Here is a 7,564-nt window from a genome sequence, read left to right on the forward strand (position 1 = left end):
GAACCAGAGCTTCTCATTTCCCTCCATCAGGCTAGAGTAGGTCAGTGGGATCATGGACCGAAAGAAGACATTGAATGGGCTGGTCTGTCACTCAGAAATGGGGTCCTGGAGCTGGAGTGGCATGGGTTGGGTGGGGAGAGTAGGTGGTATGACCCCCCCAACCAGACAACTAGAATCAACCTCCCCCTTAGCTGCCCACCCCCAGTGAGTTCTGTCTCAGCTTCCTGCGAAAGCCCTTGTAGGATGCCCTCTAGGGCAAGACTTCTGGAGGGGGTGGCCCTGCCCTGAGCCATCCTCACCTGAGGGCAGAGCAGTTCATGGATGCAAAGGGCATCTTGCTGACCGCGCCCATCTGCTGCTTCTGCCACACCTCTACCAGCAGCATTGTCCCTGGCTGACCACTGGCAGGGCATGTAACCCATTGCCACATTCTTCTTCAGGTTGGGCAAGGGACAGCCACTGGTCACAGTACCAGTCATGGACCCTCAATGCTCAGGTGGGACTGTGTGCCTGCATCAGGGCCCCCTCACACATCAACCCCACAAGCCTCCACTGCACTTCCCCTTCAGCTGGGGACCAGTGACCTTGGCTCCAGGGAAGTCAAGAGCAGCTCGGTGGCACTTCCCCAATGTCCAACTGAGGCTGCCCTCCACAGGGGTAGTGTGTTCATCAGTGTCACTCCCATACAGCCAGAGGCCCGCCTCCAGGCACAAGCTGCCAGCACTGCCAGCTTCGCCTCTGGGTTTTTCAGAAAAGCTGATGCCGGGTGAACTGCCCCCACTGCTGGCACCAAGATGTCCATGCCATTCTCTCCTGTGCAGCCATAGTGGGTAAGGTGGCGGCCAGACATGTCAAACACCTCCATCACAGCACTAGTCATGAAGGCAGTTTCCTCAGGTCAGCTGCCGCGCCGGCCTATAGCACCTGAGCCACAGGGGGCCCTTGCAGGGCTAGCAGGGCAGTATCTACCACCTCCAGGCCTACATCTCTGCCCTGCCTCTGAAGTTCTCTGACCTTGACCTGCATGAAGGCCAAGTCTTTTTCCCAGCAGCCAGTGTTGGACATCACATATAGATGCCCCTCAGAAGTGCTGGTCACAATCAAGTCATCGGTAAACAGCAACAGTGTCCTCTGGTTTGGCCTTAGCTTGGCAATGTCTCCAACCACTAGACTCTGCGTCAGCTTCACCGGGTCGCCACCATGTATCTTGGTCTGTGCGCAACTAAGTGGATGACACAAGACAGGAGGGAATGCCTGCAGGAGAAAACCCCGATGGGCCACTGTGCTCACAGTCCACTGCATTGTCCCCTTTGATGGGTGCAGATGGTGCACAGATGCCACCACTCTGCCACACATGCTGGGAGATGTAGTTCTTAGCATATTTAAACACCAGCAAAAACTACAGTTATTAAAGGGAACAGGTAAGTATATAGATAAACTTAATGCACAGGAAGTGAGGAACTCTCTTTTAGACTTTCTTTCGAACACTGCCCATGGAGTGCCTTTTTCTTTAAAAAAAAATTATTGCTCTCTCTTTTTTTTTTTTTTAATTATACTTGAAGTTCTAGGGTACATATGTACAATGTGCAGGTTTGTTACATAGGTATACATGTGCCATGTTGATTTACTGCACCCATTAACTGGTCATTTACATTAGGTATTTCTCCTAATGCTATCCCTCCCCCAGGCCCCCAATCCATGACAGGCCCCGGTGTGTGATGTTCCCCACCCTGTGTCCAAGTGTTCTCATTGTTCAGTTCCCACCTATGAGTGAGAACATGCGGTGTTTGGTTTTCCGTCCTTGTGATAGTTTGCTCAGAATGATGGTTTCCAGCTTTATCCATGTCCCCGCAAAGGACACGAACTCATCCTTTTTTATGGCTGCATAGTATTCCATGGTATATATGTGCTACATTTTCTTAATCCAGTCTATTGTTGATGGACATTTGGGTTGGTTCCAAGTCTTTGCTATTGTGAATAGTGCTGCAATAAACACATGTGTACAACGTGTCTTTATATTAGCATGATTTATAATCCTTTGGGTATATACCCAGTAACAGGATCGCTGGGTCAAATGGTATTTTTAGTTCTAGATCCTTGAGGAATCACCACACTATCTTCCACAATGGTTGAACTAGTTTACAGTCCCACCAACAGTGTAAAAGTGTTTCCATTTCTCCACTTCCTCTCCAGCATCTGTTGTTTCTGACTTTTTAATGATTGCCATTCTAACTGGTATAAGATGGTATCTCATTGTGATTTTGATTTGCATTTCTCTGACGGCCAGTGATGATGAGCATTTTTTCATGTATCTGTTGGCTGCATAAATGTCTTCTTTTGAGAAATGTCTGTTCATATGCTTTGCCCACTTTTTGTTGGAATTGTTTGTTTTATTTTCTTGTAAATTTGTGTAAGTTCTTTGTAGATTCTGGATATTAGCCCTTTGTCAGATGGATAGATTGCAAAAATTTTCTCCCATTGTGTAGGTTGCCTATTCACTCTGATGGTAGTTTCTTTTGCTGTGCAGAAGCTCTTTAGTTGAATTAGATCCCATTTGTCTATTTTGGCTTTTGTTGCCATTGCTTTTGGTGTTTTAGTCTTGAAGTCCTTGCCCATGTCTATGTCCTGAATGGTATTGCCTAGGTTTTCTTCTAGGGTTTTTATGGTTTCAGGTCTAATATTTAAGTCTTTAATCCATCTTGAATACATTTTTGTATAAGGTGTAAGGAAGGGATCCAGTTTCAGCTTTCTACATATGGCTAGCCAGTTTTCCCAGCACCGTTTGTTAAATAGGGAACTCTTTCCCCATTTCTTGTTTTTGTCAGGTTTGTCAAAGATCAGATGGTTGTAGATGTGTGGTGTTATTTCTGAGGCCTCTGTTCTGTTCCATTGGTCTATATCTCTGTTTTGCTACCAGTACCATGCTGTTTTGGTTACCATAGCCTTGTAGTATAGTTTGAAGTCAGGTAGCGTGATGCCTCCAGCTTTGTTCTTTTTGCTTAGGATTGTCTTGGCAATGCAGACTCTTTTTTGGTTCCATATGAACTTTAGTTTTTTTTCCAATTCTGTGAAGAAAGTCATTAGTAGCTTGATGGAGATGGCATTGAATCTGTAAATTACCTTGGGCAGTATGGCCATTTTCACAATATTGATTCTTCCTATCCATGAGCATGGAATGTTTTTCCATTTGTTTGTGTCCTCCTTTATTTCATTGAGCAGTGGCTTGTAGTTCTCCTTGAAGAGGTGCTTCACATCCCTTGTAAGTTGGATTCCTAGGAATATTATTCTCTTTGTAGCAATTGTGAAAGGGAGTTCACTCATGATTTGGCTCTCTGTTTGTCTGTTATTGGTGTATAGGAATGCTTGTGATTTTTGCACATTGATTTTGTATCCTGAGACTTTGCTGAAGTTGCTTATCAGCTTAAGGAGATTTTGGGCTGAGACAATGGGGTTTTCTAAATATACAATCATGTCATCTGCACACAGGGACAATTTGACTTCCTCTTTTCCTAATTGAATACCTTTTATTTCTTTCTCCTGCCTGTTGCCCTGGCCAGAACTTCCAACACTATGTTGAATAGGAGTGGTGAGAGAGGGCATCCCTGTCTTCTGCTAGTTTTCAAAGGGAATGCTTCCAGTTTTTGCCCATTCAGTATGATATTGGCTGTGGGTTTGTCATAAATAGCTCTTATTACATTGAGATACCTTCCATCAATACCTAGTTTATTGAGAGTTTTTAGCATGAAGGGCTGTTGAATTTTGTGGAAGGCTTTTCTGTATCTATTGAGATAATCATGTGATTTTTGTCTTTAGTTCTGTCTATGTGATGGATTACATTTATTGATCTGCATATGTTGAACCAGCCTTGCATCCCAGTGATGAAGCCAACTTGATTGTGGTGGATAAGCTTTTTGATGTGCTGCTGGATTTGAAAGGAATGAGGCACATCCCCCATATATCTCCCACCTTCCTGAGCCCAGCACAAACACATTCCTCCATATTTCTCTCAAACTTCAGAAAAACACCACCTAGGAAATCCCCGATAAGGACACAGCGGGAACCAATAAAAAATGCTAAATGTGCTGTAACCGAGAGAATTACCTTGTTCCCCTGTAACTTTACATATCCTGTTTACATCGGGCTATAAAAAGCAAGCACTCGCATTGTTCAGGGCCCTCTTGTATGCTGTGGAATGGAGGGACCAAGTTCGAACTTGCAGTAAAGATCCTTGCCGCTTGGCTTTGACTCTGGACTCTGGTGGTCTTCTTCGGGGAACAAACGGTCTGGGCATAACAGATTCAGTTTGCCAGTCTTTTATTGAGGATTTTCTCATTGATGTTCATCAGGAATATTGGTCTAAAATTCTCTTTTTTGTTGTGTCTCTGCCAGACTTTGGTATCAGGATGATGCTGGCCTCATAAAATGAATTAGGGAGGATTCCCTCTTTTTCTATCTATTGGAATAGTTTCAGAAGGAATGGTACCAGCTCCTCTTTGTACCTCTGGTAGAATTCGGCTGTGAATCCTTCTGGTCCTGGACTTTTTTTGGTTGGTAGGCTATTAATTATTGTCTCAATTTCAGAGCCTGTTATTGGTCTATTCAGAGATTGAACGTCTTCCTGGTTTAGTCTTGGGAGGGTGTATGCATCCAGGAATTTATCCATTTCTTCTAGATTTTCTAGTTTATTTGCATAGAGGGGTTTATAGTATTCTCTGATGGTAGTTTGTATCTCTGTGGGATCAGTGGTGATATCCCCTTTATCATTTTTTATTACATCTATTTGATTCTTCTCTCTTTTCATCTTTATTGTCTTGCTAGCGGTCTATTTGAAGGGGTGGCCTGCCCCTCTACACCTGTGGGTGTTTCCCGTTAGGTGGAATGAGAGACTTGAGAAAAGAAATGAGACACAGAGACAAAGTATAGAGAAAGAAAAAGTGGGCCCAGGGGACCGGCGCTCAGCATACAGAGGACCCACGCCAGCACCGGTCTCTGAGTTCCCTTAGTATTTATTGATAATTATCTTTACCATCTTAAAGAAAAGGAAGTGGCAGGATAATAGGATCATTATAGGGAGAAAGTCAGCAGTAAGACATATGAATAAAGTTCTCTGTGACATGAATAAGTTTAAGGAAAAGTGCTGTGCCTTGATATGCATATATAAACATCTCCATAAACCTTTTTAGTGCACAAAGAGCAGCATTGCGCTAGCAAGTCCCGCCTTTCGCCCTAAGGCGGTTTTCTCCTTTCTCAGTAAACAGAACATACAATCGGGTTTTACACCAAGATGTTCCATTGCCCAGGGACGGGTAGGAGACAAATGCTTTTCTCTATCTCAACTGCCAACAACCGCCAAGAGGCCTTCTTTCCTCTTGTACTAGTCCTCCTCAGCACAGACCCTTCACGGGTGTCAGGCTGGGGGATGATCAGGTCTTTCCCTTCCCACGAGGCCATATTTCAGACTATCACATGGGGAGAAACCTTGGACAATACCTAGCTTTCCTAGGCAGAGGTCCCTGCGACCTTTGGCAGTGTGCGTGTCCCTGGGTACTTGAGATTAAGAGAATGGCGATGACTTTTAACCAGCAAGCTGCCTTCAGGCACAGCCCAAAATCCTTTAAACCTTGAGTCACCATAGCACATGTCTCTTGCAAGGACAAGATTGGGGGTAGAGTCACAGATTAACAGCATCTCAAATACAGAACAAAAATGGAGTCTCTTATGTCTACTTCTTTCTATATAGACACAGTAACAGTCTGATCTTTCTTTCTTTTCCCCACACTATTAATTTTGTTGATCTTTTCTAAAAACCAGCTCCTGGATTCATTGATTTTTTGAAGGGTTTTTGTGTCTCTGTCTCCTTCAGTTCTGCTCTGATCTTAGTTATTTCTTGCCTTCTGCTAGCTTTTGAATTTGTTTGCTCTTGCTTCTCTAGTTCTTTTAATTGTGATGTTAGGGTGTTGATTTTAGATCTTTCCTGCTTTCTCTTGTGGGCATTTTAGGGCTATAAATTTCCCTCTACACACTGCTTTAAATGTGTCCCAGAGATTCTGGTAAGTTGTGTCTTTATTTTCATTGGTTTCAAAGAACATCTTTATTTCTGCCTTCATTTCATTATGTAGTCATTAAGGAGCAGGTTGTTCAGTTTCCATGTAGTTGAGCAGTTTTGAGTGAGTTTCTTAATCGTGAGTTCTAATTTGATTGCACTGTGGTCTGAGAGAAACTTTGTTGTGATTTCTGTTCTTTTACATTTGCTGAAGAGTGCTTTACCTCCAACTATGTGACCAATTTTGGAATACGTGTGATGTGGTGCTGAGAAGAATGTATATTCTGTTGATTTGGGGTGGAGAGTTCTGTATATGTCTATTAGGTCTGCTTGGTACAGAGCTGAGTTCAAGTCCTGGATATCCTTGCTAACTTTTTGTCTCATGGATCTGTCTAATATTGACAGTGGGGTGTTAAAGTCTCCCATTATTATTGTGTGGGAGTCTAAGTCTCTTTGTAGGTCTCTAAGGACTTGCTTTATGAATCTGGGTACTCCTGTATTGGGTGCATATATATTTAGGAAAGTTAGCTCTTCTTGTTGAATTGATCCCTTTACCATTATGTAATGGCCTTCTTTGTCTCGTTTGATCTTTGTTATTTTAAAGTCTGTTTTATCAGAGACTAGGATTGCAACCCCTGCTTTTTTTTGCTTTCCATTTGCTTGGTAGATCTTCCTCCATCCCTTTATTTTGAGCCTATGTGTGTCTCTGCACATGAGATGGGGCTCCTGAATACAGCACACTGATGGGTCTTGACTCTTCATCCAATCTGCCAGTCTGTGTCTTTTAATTGGGGCTTGTAGCCCATTCACATTTAAGGTTAATATTGTTATGTGTGAATTTCATCCTGTCATTTTGATGTTAGCTGGTTATTTTGCCTGTTTGTTGATGCAGTTTCTTCCTAGCATTGATGGTCTTTACAGTTTGGCATGTTTTTGCAGTGGCTGGTACTGGTTGCTCCTTTCCATGTTTAGTGCTTCCTTCAGGGTCTCTTGTAAGGCAGGCCTGGTGGTGACAAAATCTCAGTGTTTGCTTGTCTGTAAAGGATTTTATTTCTCCTTCACTTATGAAACTTAGTTTGGCTGGATATGAAATTCTTGGTTGAAAATCCTTTTCTTTAAGAATGTTGAATATTGGCCGGGCACGGTGGCTCAAGCCTGTAATCCCAGCACTTTGGGAGGCCGAGACGGGCAGATCACGAGGTCAGGAGTTCGAGACCATCCTGGCTAACACGGTGAAACCCTGTCTCTACTAAAAAATACAAAAAACTAGCCGGGCGAGGTGGCGGGCGCCTGTAGTCCCGGCTACTCGGGAGGCTGAGGCAGGAGAATGGCGTAAAAACCCGGGAGGCAGAGCTTGCAGTGAGCTGAGATCCGGCCACTGCACTCCAGCCTGGGCGACACAGCAAGACTCCGTCTCAAAAAAAAAAAAAAAAAAAAAAAAAAAAGAATGTTGAATATTGGCCCCCACTCTCTTCTGGCTTATAGAGTTTCTGCCAAGAGATCCGCTGTTAGTCTGATGGG

General features: G+C 43.6%; 1 pseudogene; it reads right to left on the minus strand.

The window, feature by feature from the left end:
• Positions 1–295: 295 nt before the first annotated feature.
• Positions 296–1,302, minus strand: LOC100426808 (aminomethyltransferase, mitochondrial pseudogene; annotated as a pseudogene).
• Positions 1,303–7,564: the final 6,262 nt, after the last annotated feature.

This window comes from Macaca mulatta, chromosome 5 (genome assembly GCF_049350105.2).
Source record: "Macaca mulatta isolate MMU2019108-1 chromosome 5, T2T-MMU8v2.0, whole genome shotgun sequence".
NCBI lineage: Eukaryota > Metazoa > Chordata > Mammalia > Primates > Cercopithecidae > Macaca > Macaca mulatta.